Raw genomic sequence first — 23568 nt, 5'->3', positions numbered from 1 at the left:
TTTGAGGACGAATGGGCTCTGAATCTGGATATTCCTGGGTTCAGATCTTGCATCTGCCACGTACTCATTATGTGACCTTGCATAGATCACTTACCTTCTCAGAGACCCGATAACCTCAACTGCAAAACAGGAATAAAAAAATCTACCATGGAGCGTTGTTATGAGGATTAAATGAGTTAGAACCTGTAAAATGTCAAGTACTGCTAGCTTGAACAAATGCCTACCTAAGATGCCTTCCATAAGATCTACCCTTTTGTTACAGATAATGGCTGCTGGAAAGGGAACTGGTGAGGGGAAGAAATACGTAAATGTTTTAGGTGATCAGATAGTCACTGCAACAGGTGGCAATCCTCCCCACATCCATCTCTCCTCTCCTGCCACTCCACCCCCTCACTCCAAGCAAGGTTCATTAGCGACAGCAATGTCTTCAAGAAATCGAACTGTAGGGGGCCCTGCGCAACATTTGTCTGCCTTGTTTTCCTCTTTCCCCATAACACTTTCATTCTAAAATGGAAGATAAGGTTATGACATCTGAGGACTGCCCACCAAAATCTTTAATAACCATGACAGACTTGTCGGTCACAAGTCTGGTCAACGCAACCCACCAAACTCTCCCCACTACAATCCAGTCCTCACACGGGTCACCAGAACTCCTGCCTTACGGTTGAGCTTTGGTGCTGTCTTTCCATGCTGAAGAACATTCTGGCACTCCCCATTTCCTACAGCTGAACTATTTACTATGGTTCTCATGGCCTTCCCTAACTTAAACTCACCTGCCTATCTACGCTTTCCTCTCAATACATTCTTGTCACGAGGTCAAGGAGTTGTTAGAAAGTCCTAAATATGTCCTAAGCCACATGCCTAAATTATTACTGTTTTTTTCCACCTGATATGCCCACTTTCCACTTATAACTATTAAGATCCTATCCTTTCTTTAAAATACAGTGAACATGGGACACCTGGGTGGTGCAGTCGTTAAGCGTCTGCCTTCGGCTCAGGGCGTGATCCCAGAGCTCTGGGATCGAGCCCCACGTCAGGCTCCTCCGCTGAGAGCCTGCTTCTTCCTCTCCCACTCCCCCTGCTTGTGTTCCCTCTCTCCCTGGCTGTCTCTCTCTCTGTCAAATAAATAAAATCTTTAAAAAAATAAATAAATAAAATAAAATACAATGAATTTATCTTACCTTCTTTTGTTTAACTATCTTAAATCTCTCATCCCTTCTTCCTTATCTAAACACCTACTCACCATTCAAGTTCCAAATGTGGGAGCTATTCCCTCTTTGAAGCCCTCTACGACCTCCCCACCACTCTGACCTCAGGTAGAACTGATTACCTGACACACATTCCCTTCAGGGTCTCTCTCTATCACACTACTGGTCTCACTTATTCACGCTTCCCCCCTTAGACTCCAGGTCCCTCTGAAATCCCTGATCAAAAGAACATCAAGTTTGGAAACTGTTGCTCTGCATAGGAAAATTGACTAATATTACTCCAGTTTGCTATATACCCTATGAAAATCCTACCTTACGACTATAAGTTTTTCAAAAGACCACCCATCATAAATATCGAATAGAAAGAAACCTTAAATATATTCATCCAAATATGAGATTGAGACTACGAAGAATATAAACAAGCAGGGCAGAAGGCAAGAAAGAGGCCACACACATTTGGAAAAGATTAAAACTAATACATACTGCACTCAGCAAACTTTTTTGAGTATAGACTATATTCAAAGCTCTGTGCAAAAAGTTATTTTAAGAGCCTAGAGATTATGATGATGTCAGATTTGAAAGACTTTTTTTTTTTTTAAATAAAGGCAGACTGCCACATGCAGCACCTCATCTGGATGTGTCTGGAGTCTTGGAAGCTTCACTACCATATGTTCCCCTACAAATGGACCTTGAGAGCTTGTTTGGAGGTTCTAGCAAGGAGGCACAGCTACTCTTTTACTCTCCACTGAGGAACAGTCCTCTCTCAGGAAGGTTGTCCTCTTTGACCAATCGTTTAGCTTCAGGAAGGACACACATGGAGCAGTGAGGGAGGAAGGGGACACCCACCTAGGCAGACAGATGGGCCAAATCAACCCTGGTGATTGATGGAGTGACAGACGTCACAGCCAGATTGCCTCATATCTGAGAGACATTTTTTTTTGAGAGAGAGAGACAGAGAGAGAGAGCGCCAGGGAGTGAGCATGTGACAGTGGCGGGAGGGAGGGGCAGAAGGAGAGGGAGAGAGACAATCTTAAACAGGCTCCACACCCAGCACAGAGCCCAACTCAGGGCTCGATCTCACACCCTGTGATCATGACCTGAGCCAAAATCAAAGAGTCTGGCGCTTTACCGGCTGAACCACCCAGGTGCCCCCTGAGAGACATTTTTAAACCTAGAATCAATGGGAATTGGTGACTGAATATGAAGTGGATGGTATGTGAGAGAGAGCAGTCAGAGATGATGACTCAGAAAGCAAGAGCAGGAGAACAGTGGAGTCATTAACCTAGATAAAGGAACACAGAGGAAAGAAAAAACGTGGTATGGGGTGGAGTGTGTTGACAGGAGAAGAGGGGTTCCAGAGGCCACAGTAGATAGATGGGCAATCAGTAAGACAAGAGCCAGGTGGGGTGAGGCTGGCTTAGATAGAGATGATATGGCAATGAGAGTTTGGGAGAGACAGCAGGCCAGGTGTCCTTGCCTTCTGGCTGATAATCCTGAGTCACAAGGAGAAGAGTCAGAAAATCACCACATGGCCTGAAGGGACATAGTAAGGATGGAATAGGACAATGCAATGCTTAAGAGTCTGGTTGCAACACTCCAAATGGTTCTCTGCTGTCACAGGGCAACAGCGTCCTCCTAAAAATACTTTCCGAGATGCCTTATCCTGGATGAACTCTCACTGTGGTTCAACTTCATGGAATCACTATTTGGAGCTTAGGATATAATCAAAGGCATTGGGTTTTCAAATTGTGCCCTGCAAAGCCCTAAGGACTTCATGGAGGTGCTGCAGGGTCCAAAGAACACTGAGGTAAGATTTAGTTCTGAGTCCCTACCCTAATCCAGTCAGTGAGATTCCCTCTGAATTTCTTTTACATGTTGGGCTTCTCAGAAACAGGGCCCTACTAAAAAGAATTTCACTGTTAGGAAACATTTTTTTTTCTAAAAGGAAAAAGATTTAGAATTCACTGAAGTGTCTCAATCAATAATGAAGTGTAACTTAAGTAATTCGTTATGCATCATAAAGTAATGTGGTTTATAAATTTTCCATAAATTACAGTGGATTTAAAAGTATCCCATTAATAATGTCACTCTCACTAACACTGCCAGCTGCATTCTTGAGTAAGAGAAAAAAGAATAACGATATTACTAGTGTAGTAGGAATTTCACAAAATCCAGCTACACTCATGGGAATGTGTTATTGATAGGAAAGTTATCCTTTGTAAGTGTTGATGGAAATAAATCTTGACAACTGGTGATCTCCGTGACAGCCAAAGTCCTTAATACATGTAGAACGTTCAGTTCGCCCGCTTCCAATCCAGAACAAGGGAAGAGCAGATGGCTCACTGAAGGCTCAGAGAGTGGGGTTCTTTATAAGGGCCCTGAGTCAGACCTCGGACAACCCTATACAAAGGAGTTTCATTTAAAGTTTTCACAGTGATAATGAGTCAAACAAGGCTAAAACCTATTCACAAAAGCCAAACCAGAGCAAGAGCNTTCAGAGTGAGGTTCTTTATAAGGGCCCCGAGTCAGACCTGAGGACAACCCTATACAAAGGAGTTTCATGTAAAGTTTTCACAGTGATAATGAGTCAAACAAGGCTAAAACCTATTCACAAAAGCCAAACCAGAGCAAGAGCAACACATCTAGCAAAGAGAAAGAGAGTGGTCAGGGCGGTAAAGAAGGAGACAGGCTCAAAGCAAACTCAGGCCCTTAGATGTGTGGCGCATGGGAATGCCGAGCTACCTTCAACAGCTGGGGCACGCAAATGGATGCTTGAGTCTACCTCCAAGAGCAGTTACTTCTTTAAGCCTCAGCAACAATGGCTTTTTAAAACTATTCCTCAACTGGGGCGTCTGGGTGGTTCAGTTGGTTAAGGCTTTGGCTCAGGTCATGATCCCAGGGTCCTGGGATCAAGCCCTGCACTGGGCTCCCTGCTCAGCAGGGAGTCTGCTTCTCCTTCTTCCTCAGCTGCTCCCCCTACTTGTGGTCTCTCTCTGTCAAATAAATAAATAAAATCTTTAAAAACAAACAACTATGTCTCAACTTCATAAGAATTCATGGGAAGCTTTGAATAAGCATGAATAAGGGAGAAACACATTTTGTAAGATTTGGTTAACAGTATGATTTCACTGTACCCTCAGCCANACAACTATGTCTCAACTTCATAAGAATTCATGGGAAGCTTTGAGTAAGCATGAATAAGGGAGAAACACATTTTGTAAGATTTGGTTAACAGTATGATTTCACTGTACCCTCAGCCACAGCCGTCTGTGAAAATCACAAAATATTTACTGGTGTATCTTATTTAGGGTTGTGTTTCCACATGTACTGTCTCAGCCCATGTTCTAGGCATGATGAGATATGCAAAGTAAATAAAGACTTGATGCAAAAAACAGTCTAGGGGGGAAAAAAACAAAACAAAACAGATTCTTGGCCACTGGGAGTTGAAACTGAACTTTGCTGATAAGACACAAATTTAAAAATTAGAAGTAGCATCTTGAGGGAGCGAGTCATTGCATACAATATAAAGAGAGTTCTCTGGCCATGCAACTGAAAAGAGGGCATAATGCAGGGATAAAGCAAAGGTGGAGCGAGCAGACAGACAGTTTCAACCGCAGGCAGCAACCATGGGAGAGGAGTTCTCTAGAGTACTAAAGAGATAGAATTGGACACAAGAGATAGACCAACACTCATTTAATTCCAGGTTTAGAGTAGAGGTTTATGAAGCCTGTTGGTAAGATCCAATGAGAGACACCAGGACCTGCCTGTCACTTCAAGAAACTCCTGTTCCTCTCTGTCATATTTCCTTCATTCATTTGCCTGACAATAAAAATATTATCATAACTTAATACTATCATTAATAATGTACAGAATATTTATTNAATATTATCATAACTTAATACTATCATTAATAATGTACAGAATATTTATTACTAGGCATTATGTTAAGCTTCTAAAAGAAATCATTTCATTTAACCCTTATAATAAACCAAACAGTGTCATGAGGAATGATGGTGCCAACAGGTATCTTTAACTCATATTCTCCAGCAGCCACCCTCAGATTCAGAAAATTGACTTTTTTGAAATGTGCTAGGCAAACTCACTCTAAATTCCTTTTCCAGGGGTGCCTGGGTGGCTCAGTCGTTAAGCGTCTGCCTTCGGCTCAGAGCGTGATCCCGACAACCTGGGATTGAGCCCCACATCGGGCTCCTCTGCTGGGAGCCTGCTTCTTCCTCTCCCACCCCCCTGCTTGTGTTCCCTCTCTCGCTGGCTGTCTCTCTCTCTAATAAATGAATAAAATCTTTTTAAAAAAAATTCCTTTTCTAATCAGCTTGCCAGCACAAGCTACTTCTAAATAGAAATTCTGAAACTATCTCTGATTAATACCCCCCACAGATGAGGAATTAAGACTGAGAAGTTCAGTGATATGCCCAAAGTCCCACAGCCAGGATTCAAATCCTGGTGCTGTGACCACAGAGCACACACTCCTGGTCTCTAGATCTCTTACTGGCCTATACGATCAGGCCAGTAGTTTTCTTTGTTAGGCCAAAAGCTTCACATGTATAACCTGCAGATTTTACACTTTATATTAATTGTTTCTGCTAATTAAACCTTTTATTATGTGTATCTGCTAAGCCCCTTTAAGGCTACAAGATACAAGCACTCTCAGTTGAACGTGGTAGTGGGAGTTGGTTGTAAAGATGCACAAGGAACTGGAAGACCCAGAAAACTATTTCACTAGCCATTTGGTTTGCCCTCATGAACCTGGTAAGTCATTCATCCCCACTCACACAACAGGCATCCCCTGAAAGGCAGTCATCAGCTGTTACTCATTCTTGTGACTCAGCTTGCCTTTGTTTCAGCACCTGTTCTATTCTCCCTCTACCACTGCTACTACTCTTGCTGTGTCTCATCGTAAAAAGTCCCCGAAAAGGGAGGCTCCAATTTTGTGGTAGGTCATTATCCAAAACGGAACCCCTCTCCCCCACAGTATGCTACAAAACATTTGAGGAAAGTCTCTGATGTGAAAGAGATAAAACAAAAAATGAAGGAAAGCAAATTGGAAAAACTACGCAGGGAGAAGAAAACCTCAAATGTATCAATATATTCACAGAGATAAAGAAAAAAACTACATCCACGAACCAATATGGTAGATTTAAAAAAGGCTACTTGGAAATGAAAGAGTTCTTGAAAAAAATTTTTAAAGATGATAGTAGAATTAGAGTAAATAAGCCAACAGTGGAAATAAAATGAAATACTAAAATAAATAAATAAATAAATTCAATTAATTCAAAAGAGGGCAGAAAACTATGAAAAATAACCAGTGATTAAATGGGATAAAGAGGGATGCCTGAGTGGCTCAGTGATTAAGCATCTACCTTTAGCTCAGGTCACAATCCCAGGGTCATGGGATCAAGTCCCAGATGGGGCTCCTTGCTCAGCAGGGAGCCTCCTTCTCCCTCTGCCTGCCACTCCCCCTGCTTGTGCACACTCTCTCTCTGACAAATAAATAAATAAAATCTTAAAAAAAAAAAGAAAAAAAGAAATGGGATAAATAGAAAGCCAATGGTGTAATGGTCAATTAAACCTTACCAGATAGATAAGTACATTAAATGAAAATGGTCCAAACACTCCAATTAAAAGACAAAGGTTATCAATCTGTATTGGGGGGAAAAAAGACCCAAATATCTCTTATGTACAAGAAGCCACTTTAAATGTAAAAATAGATTAAAAGTAAAAGGATGAAAAAGATGGATGATGAAACCCTGCCAAGAGCACAAGAAAATGTTTTGGTATAATTGAAATGTTTCATTTATTGATTAAATATACATTGTCAAAATTGACTAAACTATACACTTAAATGGGTGTGCTTTGTTATCTATAAACTATATCACTATAAAGTTGATGTTTAAAAATTTTAAAGCGATTGTAAAAATCAAAAACACAACAGAAATCCTGAAATATTAAGGAAATCCTTCGGTAAATAGAAAAATAACAGAAGTGGTCTATAGTACAACAATGATAAGAAAATTAGATAATTAATTCAGGAGATCCAACCTTATTATAATGTGTGCTCCAGAAGAAAACGCAGAAAGAGGAAATAAAAATCAACTTCAAAAAATGTTAACAGAACTGAAGGGGCTCCTGGGTGGCTCAGTCGTTAGGCGTCTGCCTTCGGCTCAGGGCGTGATCCCAGGGTCCTGGGACCAAGCCCCACATAGGGCTCCCTGCTACACTGAGACCCTGCTTCTTCCTCTCCCACTCCCCCTGCTTGTGTTCCCTCTCTCACTGGCTGTCTCTCTCTGTCAAAAAAATAAATAAAATCTTTAAAAAAAAATATTAACAGAACTGAAGAACTTGAGTTTCCAGACTGAATGCCCAAGACAATGGATGAAAATAGACCCACATTAAGGTGCATTCTTATAAGATTTCAGGCCACTGGACAGAAGAGCAAATATAAAAAATCGTTCGGAGAAAACAGGGTTTACACACAAACCATCAAAAATAATGATGGCATTTCGGCTTCTCATTTACAACAGCGGAAGCTACGAAACAACAAAGCAATGCCTTTAAAATTGCAAAGGAAAATGGCTTGTCTCTTAGAATTTTATATCCTAAAAACTATCACTCCGAACTATAATTAAGTCTGAAGGTGGAATAAATACATTTTAGAATGTATTTAGTCTCGAAAACGTTGCCACCCATCCTTTCTTTCTTAGGAAGCTACTGAAGGATGTTATCCAATAAATCGGGGGAGCAGAAGAAGAAAAAGACTCAGAACTGAAGAATGAGAGGCTCCCACACAAGAATGAGAGACATGAAGGAAATCCCAGGATAAGATCCTAGGACAGCTGGGCAGCAGGGCTTGAAAGCAAGTCTTGAAAGCCACTGCCTAAATTTAAGTGGGTTATTCGTTCCTGGGGAAGTTATTTCCTAAAGATGAAACTGATAGATTATCTGATGTGTTAATAAAGATTTAGAAAATTGGGTGAGAATTAGGGCTTAACTTTGTGATAAACACATTAAAAGACTAATCATCAACAAAGGAGATGATTATCAATTTCAGGAAAAACCCAATGCTGTCAACGAAAAATAATTATAGTATACTACGCTACTCAAGTGTAACCAGCATTTGCATAGTTATAGTTATTTAAATGCAGAATATAGATCCAATGAAATTTTTCAGTACTATGAAACTTTACTGAGAGGATGGGAGAATGGATGGATGGGAAGTGTGTGTATGTGTGTGTGTGTGTGTGTGTGTGTGTGTGTGTGTGTGATTGGGGTAGGCAAGGAAGGGAGGGAAAGAGAGCTAAATCTTCACCTTCCATACTCAGAAAGTGCTGGATAACATCTAAAACTGAAAAATTAAGAAGTAGCAATCTATTAAAATTATTGGTGCTTTTCATCATGAGCCTTATAGAACTATTTGACTCTCTACACAATCTCAATGTAGTGCTTCGATATGAGGAAAATTTAATTGTAAAAAATATGGAAAAGCCTCAAAGATATTTTTTAACAAAGTTAAAGCAAACTGGGAGAGCAGTAGTTGAAAAGATTTACAGGAGTGGATACACATTGCTTCTCCCTGAACCCTTCCTCACTCCTCTCGCATCACATAAAAGTGATGATGATGAGTGGACGCATCACATAAAAATATGACTAGCAGTAGTAAAGCGAGGCCCTCACATAACTCGTTATATTATTTGTGAGACTGACCTAGTCTTTTTTCTACAGAACTCAGCGGCTGTACCGAGAATATGAAGCATGGAACATTTTAACACTATGAAATTAAAAACAAGGGAAGTGCATGGAAAGAGAAATAAGATCGAGACATTACAAAGAGCAAATGAAATCAAATCTTTATTAGAAGATAATTAAGACCAAGCCCCTGAATAATTCTGCAGTTTCCACAAGACATTAATGATAGAAATTGGTAGCGTTAGTTTTCTCATGAACCGTTCCCACAATAGGTCACTATCCCCACTATTTATCACGTCTATCTTTTGTTGTCCTGAAAACACTCAAATATGCTTTGACCACCTGAAGTTATCAAAAACCAATCTACGCCTTTATTTTACTACAATTGCCTGAGTCTAGTTTGGGGAAATGTGTTATCAGAACTGCCTGTGGCTTAATCTGTTACTGGTGCTTTGCTCTGCCCTTTGGAAGGCCAAATAATAAACTAAAATAGCCTGGCCTGTCTCAATCCTGCAATCCTGGAACTTTTCTTCCTGATTTGGCCTTTACTGGACATTCGGTCATGAACTTGGGAAAGACTGGAAATACCTGGTTATAGCATTAACTCCTTGGGCTCTAAGTGTATCTACTATTGAACAGAACTGGCTAAAAATCATTAGCCAGAGTCAAGAACATCTCCTCATTCTCATTATGATCTGATCTGTTGATTTCCCACTTTAGGACTCCCTTTGAGAATTTAAAAAATAAAAAAAAATTTTTTTAAGTAGGGCTTGAAAAAGAAAATAGTGATAATTTTATCCTGACTTTAATATAAAGGAACAAGAAAAGTTTAGTCAAAGAGGACCTGACAGAATTCCCTTTTATGGCCCACTTGATCCATGCTAACCACCATGTCAGACCCTTTATATAATATTATCTCTAATCATCAGTACAATTCTTTATAATAGCTATTATATCTGCAAACTACAGGTTGAGCACACTGAGGCTTTAAGCAACACAGTCTTGCCTAGAGCACCTGACGAACCACAGAAGCAGTGTGATCAGCTGGAATCCCATCTTCCCATAATTACAATCTTCCACTGTAAGGTGTGTCCTGGTCACAAAGCTCTGAGACCAGTGCCCTAAACATAGTGTTTAATACATGTTAGCTCTTAATGCAATTATTACTGTCATTAGAGATTTAACAAAATAGTAACCTTACCTTCCTTTTCTTTTTATTTCCTCTTGTCCCTTGGCCAAAAGGAAGTAAGAGATACCATATGCCTTTAAGGAGAAAGGGGTAGGTGGCTCCATGACTTAACGAGACGTAAGTCAATGCTCTTCCTCCAGATCTTCTCTGTTGATCTGTACACAGGTCCTGCAGGACAGAACCCGTTCTGAAAGTCATAATCTGGCTCTTTAACCAGAGTTAGTACCCAGTACAAAACCTACTGTCCTGTCCATTTAGTCCTTCGGTCAGACCGCGGTTGAAGGATTCATACTGCTTCCTGTGAGTTCCAGGGCCAGCGTCATAAAGTGAGGCTTATCGTTCATTCCCTTCTCTCACCCACGGAGAGTAGAGGTGAGCCCAAGATGACGTTTGCATCGATTTCTAACACCCTTCGATTAGCTAACTCATAGCACTGTTCAACTTGGATAAAAAAGCCGCCCTACTTCTAAAAGCTGTAGCTATCAGCTGCTTTCGTGCAATTACTCCCATCCAGAGCCTCTCCTAACATTGCTTCAATGCTCAACCAACCACGTTTCATGCACTTATCTTACACTTTTCCCTATGGGCTCCCTCCCACATTGCTACATAGCCTTAACATTCACATAAATCTCTTCCCTTCATCCTTTCCCAACAAACACCAGCCAGTGACAGGTGAGTTGTCTTTGTTCTCCTCACATGAGCCTGGGTCTTTAATTAAATCTGACTGCTTTTCTGAGTCAATCCCTTACCTCCCACCTCCAGGCTGTTGGTGGATTCACAGCTGCTGTGAATTCACAGCTCCTTCTCCTTCTCTCCTCTTTAGACCTCTCGGAGTTTCTTCTAACAATAACGTGAGAAGTGAGTTCTTCGGTCTCCTCCTCAAGTGTCTGCCCATAGGAACGACGGAAAAAAAAAAAGGCTCAGAATCTGGGAAACATTTCATTACTTACCTCTCTATACAAATACTTGCCTTAATCCTGACAGCGCATAAATGTAGATAAAATTCTGTTATTAGAAAGGAGCATTACAACAGTGCCTCTCATAAGACCCACATGTGAGTACAGTCGTTCATCCATATATGAATCCATCAAATACAAATGCCTTACTTGCCTGCCATGTGCTAATCACTGTGGTAATGCCAGAGAGACAAAAGGGAATCAGATGGAAAGTGGATCAGAGGAGGGAGTGCCAGACTAGGACCAAGGAAGTCAGTTAAGACAACAGGGCAATGTAGTAGCGATAGTTCTGGCAAATAATGATAAGTTCCCGAAAGAACCCAAACAGTGGCAGTGACGTTAGAAAGTAGGACAGACACAAGATATAAGGTGGGTGTATCAGGAGGATTGTCAGCATTTTTTTTTTAGAAGAATGTGGGTATTTTTTGTGTGTGAAGAACAAGAGGTAAAAGAAACAAAAGTCTAGAGTGCCTTCATAATTTCTGAATGAGACTGGGTGCATGATGTTATCATTCCCTGTGAGAGAGCTAGGAAAAATCCTTTTGGAGGGAAATCATGGGTGCAGTTTTGGACACTAAGATACCTGTGGCATATCAAGGTGCAGATAACTGCTAAGTATTTAGACTAAAGCTAGAAGTATAAGTTTGTTGGATTAAATACTTGCCACAGAGTAAAATTTCATGCTCAATGTCCTCAGTGGGTATCAAAAGCTGTTTTATGAGAATATTCAGGAAGAATGGCTTGCAAGACAAAATTTACTTCACTGCAAGATATACTAAAACATTTCCTTAGGAACATAAACCATATTATATTGGCCTGTCATAGAACTGCTTTAACTAAATTGAATCTTATTTTGATGCCATTGTCTAAATGGAAGGTGTTTATAAGACACAGACCTTGGGAACTCATGAGTTTATCTTCTGGAATGATGACATTGAGGATGTGATTCATGTCCTTTCCAGGCCTCCTCACCCACCCCTGAGAGAAACTCTTGTTCCACAGTGTTTACCACGATATGCAGCAATGGTGGGATTTCTAAACAATTAGTACCTGATAGGCATTTTGGATTGTATAACCATGATGAGATTTCACCCTCTTCTCATGGATTTCTGAAAAGCTTAAGACTAAATTTGGGACTTATAGCATATTTAGCCTCATTCCTCCTGGGTGATATTTTTTCTCCCTTATTTCTCTTTTTTCCTTCTATCTCATACTGATTTTGTGCTACTCAGTTGGATTTTCTTATATCCTTATTAACAGTTTTAAGTCATTCCTGAGACAAGATGTATTGTTTAGAAAGTATTTATTCATTTGCTTCCCTTTAGAGTTCATGAATCCTCAGCTTATAGATGGGAGTCACAGAAGAGAATGAGACGTCCAGAGAGCACACAAAAAGAAGAGAAAAATGGATCATTCATATTTTAGGGTGGAAACAAGAGGAGGAACTGGCAAAGGAGACTGGAAAGAAATCATGAGATGACCCTGAGAGAACCGTGCCAGAAAATGCAGAGAAGGAAAACTGACTGCAAAGAGTCAGATGCTGCCGAGAGGTGGACTATAATGAAGTCTGAAAACAGTCCACTGGATTGGATAATTAGATGATGGCCAGAAATGGCAATTTCATTGACTTGGTAGAATCAGTTGCCCAACTCCCAAAGCACGAGTCAAAGCAGAAAATGAGGTTAATCTTCCAGTTATGGAATGAATAAGGCACAGAAATAAAGGGCACAGCATTACGGAATATAGTTGATGATATCATAGCTGCATTGTGCAGTGACAGACGGTAGCTACACTTGCCGTGAGCATAGCATAATGTATACAGATGTTGAATCACCATGTTGTACACCTGAAACTGATGTGACATTGTGTCAACTATACATACTCAAATTAAAAAAAAAAATTAAAGATAATTCTCATGAGGCATTTGACTCAGAAGGGAATGGGAGATATTAAGAGACAGTTAGAGGATGACTTATGACCAGGGATGAAGTTGTTTTCTATGCAGAAAATATTTGGGCATATTAAGACTGCAAGGAAGAACTGAATTAAGGGAATAGGAAAGTACAGAAAAGAGCAATACGAAGCAGTGGGTCAGGTTTGCGTCACTGAAGTTTAGGGGCAAAGATGATGTTAAAGATTTCAGAGCCCGGCAGGTAGCCATGCAGGTAATTGGAATATAGGACATTCAAGAAGATTTAAGACTAAGTATTGACTTTATCATCCATGCAGATACTAAAGTCACCAGGATCATGGCATGACTTGAAAGACTGTGATCCAGCTGCCAAACCTTCAACAAATTTGGAATGACCTCAGCTGGATGACAGCCAGAACAAGCTAGATGGTAGCATGAACAGAAGGCAGTGCCCAAAACGGAAAGGGGTTTTGCTTTAAGGTAAAAAAGAGATGGTGTACCAGGGGTAAAGCAGTACTGGGAATAGTCCAATGCTGCCTTGGAATCCATGGGATCTGGACAATGGGAGGCAGTTTTAAGCAATCTCCTGTGAGACCTCTGTAGGCAAGGCATTGGAAGAGAGATCTAGAGAAGGAACTTCTGGTAGGGCAAGAAGGTGGGAGATGAACAGCCATTCTGTTTATTGTTTGAGAAAGGTTAAAGATGGGAATTAGAAGAAAATCACATCCATCCAGTCCCCATTTCCTTGAAAAAGGAGAGATGCTATAACACACACACACACACACCTCCAAATGATTACCTGCATGCCTGTTTAAGGATGTCCAGCGTGGAAAGCAGATCTGAAGTGTTGAAGAAATGGAAGTTTCTCCTAACACAAAACAGTAGGTAGCAGCTGCCACAGTGTTTACCATGATGTGACCCATTCTATGAAACTTCTATTTATGTGGAAGAGGAAGAAGGAGGGAGAAGGGTAAATAAGATGACCACATCACCAGTGAGTGTCTAATTTGTCAGGGGGCGGGAGGGCAGTGGGGAAAACAATGTTTTTAAGGCATTAATAAATTAACAGTTCTAATTAGAGACACAGGGCACCAAATCCTTTCCCTTTAGAACTCATGGGGAATGAACTGTTCCTGTGGGAAGAAACCCTGAAGTTTATATCCTTTCATAAATCAAAGGATATCAAATATACTTGACTGTCTTACTTATAACTTTTATTTTAAAAAAATAGTTTCTTTCATGTGTATAGCTAAAGAAAATACCTATTAGTAGCTACAGTCACTTTGATGTTCTAATAATTCTCAGGGAGAAATTTTAAGTGAAATATAAAAGTCCATTAATGTTTCATATAGGGTTCAAACTCTTGGGATTGAGAAGGGGGAATCCAAGTAATAAGACTTTTTCTGTAAAGATCATTTTGTATTGTATGTTTTCACACTTAAATCTTACAGAGTTTTAACTTAGAGCTTTGAATACGGCACAATCCCGGGAGTAGCCAGATTGACACACTAAATCTTAATGTTTCTAAATTAGAAAGTCAGTAACTATTTGCCAACTAAATTTTCAATCTGCTACATCAATTCTTGCATAAAAACTATACCCTCTGGAATTCTCCATTTTTACACCTCTCTTCCTCATAATGAATAATGTATATTTGATGCAGTATCAAGCTCTGCCCCCTTTTGCTTTATTTTTTTTATATTTATGTAATTTTCTAGGTGTATAATTTTCTATAAAGCTGAAAAAGGACTGGTTATTTCCATCAGATTAAACGTGGATTATAAAAACAATTACCATATGAAAAATATTACCGTCCTCTTTTCACCAAAACAACCCACATTCAATTTAGAATCTGGAACAGCCAAACTGTTCTAATATTGCTATCTTACACATTAGACTTAAAATAGTTATGTTTTACCCATCATTATCATCTGATTTTTGAAATTATAAGCATCTACTGAATACCCGGTTCAAAGCAGAAGCAATTATTTAAAATGAATAAAATGAACTTGCTTCAAGTAGATATTCCTGAAAGTTAAAAAGTGAAAGCTATTATGTTCATTGACATTTTCTGCTACTGAAGTGCAGCACTTCCAAAACAGAAAACCAAACCACAGAAGTAGCACAGTTTACAGAAGAAATTGGACATAAAAGTTTTTATTGCATTTAAATAAGCTTTTTCAGAGCCACCTTCTCTTACCTGACCAGCCAGTGACTCCTACCACCATCACCCCACCCATCACCTTATCTCAACTTCCTGTTAGATTGGCAGTAAAATCTGACAGTGTTTTCTTTTATGGCTTATTGCATTGCTATCATGCTAAAAATAAGAATCCATGCTCCAAGAATACTTTTGCAATTCTTCCTCATTTTCTTAAAACTTTTATGGGGGCTTTTATAATTATTTAAGCCATACCACTTAACTTAAAATGAATGTGAGCTAGAGATCTAATTTCCTTCCTTCTTTCCCTCCTTCCGTCATTTTCTTCTTTCCTTTCATCTTTCTTTCCAAATATAAGCCGATTACTCTCACACCTTGTAGTAAGCAGTACATTCTCAGGGCACCTGGCTGGCACAGCTGGTTAAGCAGCCAGCTCTTGGTTTCAGCTCAGGTCATGATCTCCCAGTTGTGAGATCGAGCCCCACCTGGGGCTCTGCCCTCAGCACGGAGTCTGCTTGTTTTTCTCTCCCTCGGCCCCTCCTCCCACCTCTCTAAAATAAACAAATAAATCTTTAAAAATAATAATACATTCTTTCCCCATTGATTTTAGTGGCAACTTTACCACATGCTAAACGCTGGCATTGATAATCATTTACACTTTCATCATGCTTACAGCAGGCCAGGCATTATTCTAAACACTTTACACATACTGCCCTTATAGTAACTCTGCAGTACGGACTAGTTTACCTGTTTGATGGACATGAGATATGAAATAAGGAAGGTTTAAGAATTTGCCCAAGGTCACACACTACAGCGCTCTCTTCTGCTGCATATAGCTTGTCCTGAACTCCGTTCTGCCCCCTTATCAACCCCTAGGCTGACATTACACCTTTATTTACTGTTGCTTTGCAGTACATTTTGACATCTACTAGGGAATATACCCTTCATTGTTCCTTTTCTGTTTTCTTGTTGTTCTCAGTCACTCTTTTTTTTTTTTAAAGATTTTATTTACTTATTCGACAGGGATAGAGACAGCCAGTGAGAGAGGGAACACAAGCAGGGGGAGTGGGAGAGGAAGAAGCAGGCTCAATAGCAGAGGAACCTGATGTGGGGCTCGATCCCATAACGCCGGGATCACGCCCTGAGCCGAAGGCAGACGCTTAACCGCTGTGCCACCCAGGCGCCCCTCAGTCGCTCTTTAACATAAATTTCATCATTACCTTGAGAAGTTAAAAAATATACTTTGAACGGAACTGTATGAAATTTACAAATTTGAGGGAGAAATGATATCTTTAGAACACTGTATTATTCCATCCAGGAATATGCCAAGGCTCATTTACCTGGATCTTCTTTTTATGCCCTGTAATAAAATGTTATGGTTTTCTTCATATAAGTTTCATATACTTCTTGCTAAATTTATCCACAAGCATTATATTTTTTCCATATTTTTTCATTATATTCCCTGCCTCTTTCAAGTAAAACATCCGTCAGAAAATTCCTGATTCATGCATATTTCTCACATCTTACTGAATTCTCTTATTCGTTTCCAAAAGATTTTCAGTTAACTCAGTTGGATTTTGAGACATTTATCTTCTGAAGAGAAAAATAATTGTGTCCATTTCTTTCCACTATCTATACTTCTTTTGTTTTCCTGTGGCATTGCTTTGATTACGACCTCCAGAACAATTTTAAATAAGGTAGTAAGGCAGAAAGTATTAGTTGCCCCCAGTGTCTATTCTCTTCTTCATCCATGGGAAACCCTAACTTTTACATGAGCACATGACTACTCAGAATAAGGGTTACAGTTTCCAGCATTCCTTGCAACAAAGTGTGGCCATGGAACCACTTATTAGTCAATGTCAGCAGAATTATCATGTGGCAACATCCAGGAACATTCTTTAAAAACAGCAAATACCACATTTGTGTTCTTTCTTCTTTACTCATTGTCCTTTTCTCCATCCTCTGCCTTAAATATAGATATGCTATCTGGAAGAGTTATAGTCTTAAAATATGAGAATGAAGACCACACCCTAGGAGTGATAGTATGAATCTGGTTACCCGAAGAGGCCATGGAGTAGACCCACTTTGCCACCCTTAACTACCTCCTCCTCTGCTCGTGTACTCGCTCTCTCTCTCTCTCTCTCTCTGTCTCTCTCTCAAATAAATAAATAAAATCTTTAAAAAGTATAATGGAAATACTGCTTGTGTTTTACTACTTAGTATGGTACTTACCATTGGGTTCTCATATACATTGTTTCTCAATTTAACAAAGTTTCCTTCTAACTCTTAACTTATGAAGATTCGAAAATCATAAATGACTATTATTTTTATCAAATGACTCTTCTGCATTTACTTTAATCAGCACAATTCAATAGAGCTTTCCATAATGATGGAAATGCTCCCTTCTGTGCTAATTCCACAGCCCCTAGCCATATGTGGCTACTGAGTATTCAAAGTGTGGCTAGTGGGAATGAGGAATCAAATTTTCAAAATAATAACAATTTCAGTTATTCAAATTTCAATTGGAATAGTTCTATGTGGCTAATGCATAGCATGTCGGACAGAGCAAAACCAGATGATCATATAGATACTCTCTTTTAATTAATAGAAGATATTGAAATAATAGGTATAGTAATGCTAAACCATCCCTTATTTCTGGAACAAAATCTACTTGGTAATGCTAGATTTGACTTGCTAATATATTATTAATGTAATAATATGGAGAAAATTGCATTCACCAGGATTCCTAGGGAAAGCACTATATTTGTTCAGAAGAAATGCTTCATAAGTGTCTTGGGGTGGCATATAAGACCTTGAGGGAATGTGCACATAACAAGGATAATAGAATTTGCTCTCCATAATGAAAGTGTATGGAATTTTAATTCCCAAACAGAAAAACTGAGAGGAACAGAATGGAGCCTGAGAGGCTGAGTACTGCATGAGGGAAGAAGGAGAGAGAAATAAAACATTAGTGACACTATAGAAGAGGAAATGGGAAGAAGAGAAATCTCAGGTAGAAATTTTCTGCAAGATTCTATATACCATGCGATATAATTCCTGCTTTGGTCGCCACAAATTTCAGTAAAGTCCGTAAAGATCATTAATGTTGTGAGGTGTATGTGTGTGTGTTTTATTTATTGGATGTCTTCACAGATACTCTATTTCTCTGTCCTTCCAGACATATGGTAGGATTTAATTTCTTCAACCTCTTAAAATTACTTGTGACTTGCATTGACCAATAAATTTGAGTGGAAGTAACATGGGTCATTTCTAGATAGAAGCTTTTAGTGCCTATACATGGTTTTCCACATTCCCTTTTCTCTGCCATGGCTGTTGGTCATGTTCCAGAAAGTGGAATGTCTGGCATGTATGACCTTGAACAAGGACTATATTCATCGGAGCCCATAGTCTACCTGTGGTAGACTGGTGTGAATGGGAAACAGATCTGCTTCTTAGAACACTAAAATTTTTAGATTGTTACAGCAACATAACTCAGTCTAACCTAACGAATATGGAAATTGATAGTATGGAGTGGAGTGTTGCTGTATTAAAAACAATAACACTAAAATATTTGGCACTGGATTAAGGAAATGGAGATAGATGGTGAAGAAAACACTGTTATAGCACGAAGAGATGAAAATCTATTTTATACAGTGAGAGAACACTTGATGCAAAGTAAAGAAAACAAAGACATATAGCAAATATGAGAATTATGTCCAGAAAAGAATTGTGGTTATACTGGTGCATGAAGCTGACTGAAATCAAAAAGGAAGGAAGTCATCAATTTTCTGAGGGAATTATACTGCAAAAGTACCACCAACCTAGACTAAAAATAGTTACAACTGTTCTAAACTTGAGACAACCATAGGTCCCAATCTTCTATGGAACAGAAAGTGGGGCAATAAAGCTGCTCTCTCCAATCAAGGCCATAGTCCTTGATGCCCACTTCAGATATAACTAAAGGGAATAAGAAGAATCTCTTAGAGGTGGAAGCTAGGAACAATGACAAATAATGGATGGTCAAGGGAGCCAACTCAGGGCTAGCTTAAGGAAAAATCCCTACATCCATAAAAGGGGCACTTTTCCTTTTACCCAATCCCTGTATATATTGAGTATATGAGGGGCAGGTACATTTTAGTTCAGAAGTCTCCAGAAGCTGCATCCAGGCTCGGCACAGTCTACTAGGCATTACCTTCTTCTTGATGAAGAGACTATCACACATTACCCAGAGATCCTGAACTTTGACACTGGTTTTGTTAGACTCCTGAAATTTTGAGTAGTCTCCCTTGGATAGGAAAAAAATGGACTTTGAATGTAGAAAGGAGAATAAACCAAATAGTTGGTGACCAGAAAGGAGTTCTCTAGCTATCATTAGGACTATGTGCAAATATTGCATTTCTTTCTACTTCCAGGATGAAGGTAGGATTGTTCTTACTCAACTTGTAAAAGTTCGATGCACACATGTTACTTGCCTTAGCCAATGATATCCAACTAGAAATTATAGACAGATAACTATCTATCTATCTATCTATCTATCTATCTATCTATCTATCTATCTATCTATATAAAATCTCTCTGACAATGCATTAAGAGCCAGAATATGATTCCCCATGTTTCCTCCCTTTGCTAGCAGTCACTAAATAATTTCCAAATGGTCAACACTCTGAAAGCCTGTATCCTTGGATGAAGAAGTCCCCAGCTGACCCTCAGTAGAGGAAGCAAGAAATAAGCTTTCATTGTTTTAAAGCACTATGAATTTGGGGGTTATTTGTTACCACAGCAAAACTTGTGTATCATGACAAATACAAATGTGACTGGGTTTTCTGAGTAAACCAGAGAAGGGGGTGAGTCTGTACTCAATGATGCAGGACCAAATGGTACCATCCTGTGGAGACCAGGACACGGATGTCTTCTGGATTATATGCAGGACATAGGCATCTATTTTCATGTACATTCATTATTTTCTTTTTGTGCTATGATTTTTCAGTTTTTATATTAGTTATGCTAGCCTTAAAAATAGGTAGACAAATTTTATGGATTTTTCCCCCTATGATTTAGAATAGTGAGAGGAACAAAGGAATTATCTGTCCCTTCATTACTCTTTTAAGTTGACCTATAAAACCATTATGATCAAAAGTATTTCACTTGCAGGTGAAAGATACCTAAATTAAACTAGCTTTAGCGAAGAAGGAGAAGGAGAAGAAATAGAAAAAAAAAAAATTACATGTAAGAAAGACAGCAGCGGTAGCACCAGGGACTCAAGCAGTGTTGGGATCTTTCTCTTTTCTTTCTTTCTCTTTTCCTTGATTTCCCTATCTGTATCTGTATGTGTGGGGCCACCTGTCTCAGTTTCTATCTCTCAGTCAGAGAGTTTCTGATCATGTGTCTGTCTGTCCTTTGTCACCATGTCCCTGCCCACATCCCTTTCTCTTCCTCTCCCTCTCTCTCGTCTCTCATTGCAGATGGGTTTAATTTGTGTGGGAAGGAGTAGTTTGACCCTTCCCAGTTATAGATTCACATGCTCCTCATTAGCAATCCAGAAGAGAACTTTTTTCCACAGATGCAAATACAAAATTATAGGAAAGAACTCCAATTAACTCTATTTGGATCACATGCCCCGCTTCAAATTAATATATACAAAGATATTTGCAAATATGGCTCAACATGATGGATTTGTTTCTGTGGCCAGAAATCAGTATGCTGCGATTTCCCACTATCATAGTATTGTATAATTGAGGTGCGGGAGGATTCATCCCCAAAAGAAGGAGTGGTACTGACCAATAGAGGAAAAAAAGAGAGAAAGAAAGACACAGGCAGAGACATAGCTGTTAGGTAAATAAACTCCATAGATATCTACTTCCAAAATTATGGGCTTAGCTCTGGAGGGGAATAAATCTCTGGCAACATTTTTCAATTCCTTCCACAATCATTGGTCTGCCCAGGTTTTCCTAACTGCACTTGAGTCAATTCTGATAATTTATATATTTTTTAGAAAATGTAGGTTTTCAACTTTATTGGCAAAAAGTTGAACAGGCTTTTCCTTATAATGTCCACCAAAATGTAAGCCAATGGCATAATGCCAAGAGCAAATCTGTAAAAACTATTCTCTGGAGGAACAAAACAAAAGTATTTCAGGCTCCAGCTCTCCCTTGGTTTGGCTTAATCCAGGAATAAAATTGAGTGTCTAGAGAATGAATGGGCTGCATATCCTTCAGGCAATTCTCCATATATATTACTTTTCACAATTGAGCTTTTGATAGGTACTGGGCAGCAGAGATTTCTAGGTTATAACCTCTGACAAGAACTTGGAGCACGAATTGTTTTACAATGCTCAATTTCATATGTTTCAGTGGTCAGTCAAAATGGAGAGAGTTGACGGTCTCGTGTGAAAGTTGAGACATCTAAATAGGATATATGTCTAAAGAGAAAAGACAGTATCGGTCCACAGAATAAGTACTTACGGATAGGGCCAAGCTTTTCTCAGAACAAAACCACTGAACAAAACAAAAGGCAGGATGACAAATAACATTCTGTGAGAACTGAGAGAAGCTGCCACGCTGCCATCAGAGGGTAGCGATAAAGCAGGTGGAAAAGAAAAGTGTCATTAGGGTTTCATCAAGAAAGTCATAGTGGAGACGGGCTCTGTGAGATGAGAGGGACTTCAGTGGGCAGAAGGGACGCACATGAGCAAGACAGAACTTCACAAGCATGTCTGTGAGATATACTTCTTTACAGTTTAGGGAATGGCTGAAGGGATAAAACAAAAGTTGGATGAAAAGAGGAACCAAACTATTGTCCAGCCTCTGTAGTGTAAGGAAGTCCAAGCCAAACACTAAATGATATGGCAAGTGGCCTGAGGTAAAAAGGGGCCTACAGGTCCCAGCCCCAGCTGAGGTTCCAGAGGGATTCTGCTACATGAATGATCCTAGCTGCAATCCCACGAAGAAGAGGAAAAGTACAGCTGAGCCCTTACTAAATTCAAACCAACCCTGAGAAATAATATAATGCTGTCATGTTAAGCCACTGCGTCTGGGCATGGCCTGTCCCACGAGGTATATACTCAGGTCTGGAACTGCTTGCTTAGCCTTGTGCTGCCCTTATACGAATGGGAGCAAAGTCATGGGCCCCATCCTGACTCTCAACCATCCTTCACAAAGGACCTATGAATTTTTTTCTTCTTTCAGAAGGAGGACCTCAGAGGTGGGGGTATGGAAGAAAAGAAGCTAATCCAAGGGCCAATGTTGTTAACTATACCGTGCCTATTAACTCACCTTGTACGTACCTTCTTCCATTTTCCCCACATGATAAAATGCTTTCCTTCATTATGATTTCAGTGATGTTTGGAATTACTAGAAGTTCTAAATCCAAGGGTCTACATTTTTCCCATTAAGATGTACACGATGGTTGACATTTACATGGGTGAACCCTTGCATGGGCTGATCTCATGGGCTCCGAAAGCCCACAGCACCAGCTATACAATGCTCGTGTCTTCGTTCTTTAGTGCAGCCCAGTTTGGAGGTGTTGACTTTGTGAATATTTGTGAAAATCTAGAACGCAATTTTAAAATATCACGTCTGGCACCTGGGTGGCTGAGTCAGTTAAGCCTCTGACTCTTGATTTCAGCTCAGGTCATGATCTCAGGGTTCTGAGATGGAACCCTCTGTTGGGCGCCGTGCTTAGAGGGGAGTCAGCTTGAGATCTTCTCTCTCCTTCTGCCCTCCCCTCCCCAAATAAATAAATATTTAAAATAATAATAATAATATCATGGGAAGTTTGTTGGAATAATCTGTTCCTTGATTCAACTTTACCAGACAATGGGAGAAAAAATACCCTGATTCTTTACTTACTCCATTCCCCTCTATGTAAATTGCCCTTCCTTCTTTCATCTCCAGATAATTTAGCCTTTGATAGCCACTTGCTCTCTCTAATTCTCTCTCAAAAGGCAGCATCAATTGTTCTTTCAACTGATTTTGATAGCCTTTTAAATGTCCTTTGATAATGGAAGACTGCATTTTATCAAATTACTTCTTTCTGTGTCTCTCTGGCTGTGAGGACAGGTCCAGTTACCATCTTTAGTCTTTCAGTTCCAGAATCAGTACCCTTTGTACTTTGTCATTCTTGGCAGAACTGAAATTAAATATGAAAACTAAACATGTTACCTATTTCAGAAACTGTAAGCAAACTTAAGAGGAAGAAAATATTCTCATGATTAATTTTCACAGGACCTTTTTAAGAAAGAAATGAACAGTGAATATAATTAATTATAAATTAATTATAAAAGCAATCGTGGAGAATAGAAAAATGAGAACCAGAAACAGCTCAAATAAAAATGTAAAAATTGTGATTAATTCTCAAACATAATTAATAATGCAGTGACAAATTGATTGCTTTTTTATCTTTCTAGTATCCTCTATTCTTTCTAGAACTTGAAACCTGGTTTA

At 39.4% G+C, this 23568-nt stretch overlaps 1 long non-coding RNA gene across 1 annotated transcript in view; it reads right to left on the bottom strand.

The window, feature by feature from the left end:
* LOC117796480 overlaps nt 1-23568 on the bottom strand; it is a 204357-nt gene that overhangs the window by 160668 nt on the left and 20121 nt on the right. The window contains exons 3-5 of the long non-coding RNA XR_004621029.1: nt 13766-13901; nt 10848-10985; nt 10111-10266 (exon numbers count right to left, since the gene is read on the bottom strand). This is a non-coding gene — a long non-coding RNA (uncharacterized LOC117796480). The remainder of the gene's footprint in view (nt 1-10110; nt 10267-10847; nt 10986-13765; nt 13902-23568) is intronic.

This window comes from Ailuropoda melanoleuca, chromosome 15 (assembly GCF_002007445.2).
Source record: "Ailuropoda melanoleuca isolate Jingjing chromosome 15, ASM200744v2, whole genome shotgun sequence".
NCBI classification, from domain to species: domain Eukaryota; kingdom Metazoa; phylum Chordata; class Mammalia; order Carnivora; family Ursidae; genus Ailuropoda; species Ailuropoda melanoleuca.
The sequence above is the reverse complement of the archived record's forward strand: the minus strand, read 5'-3'. Positions and strand labels throughout refer to the sequence as shown.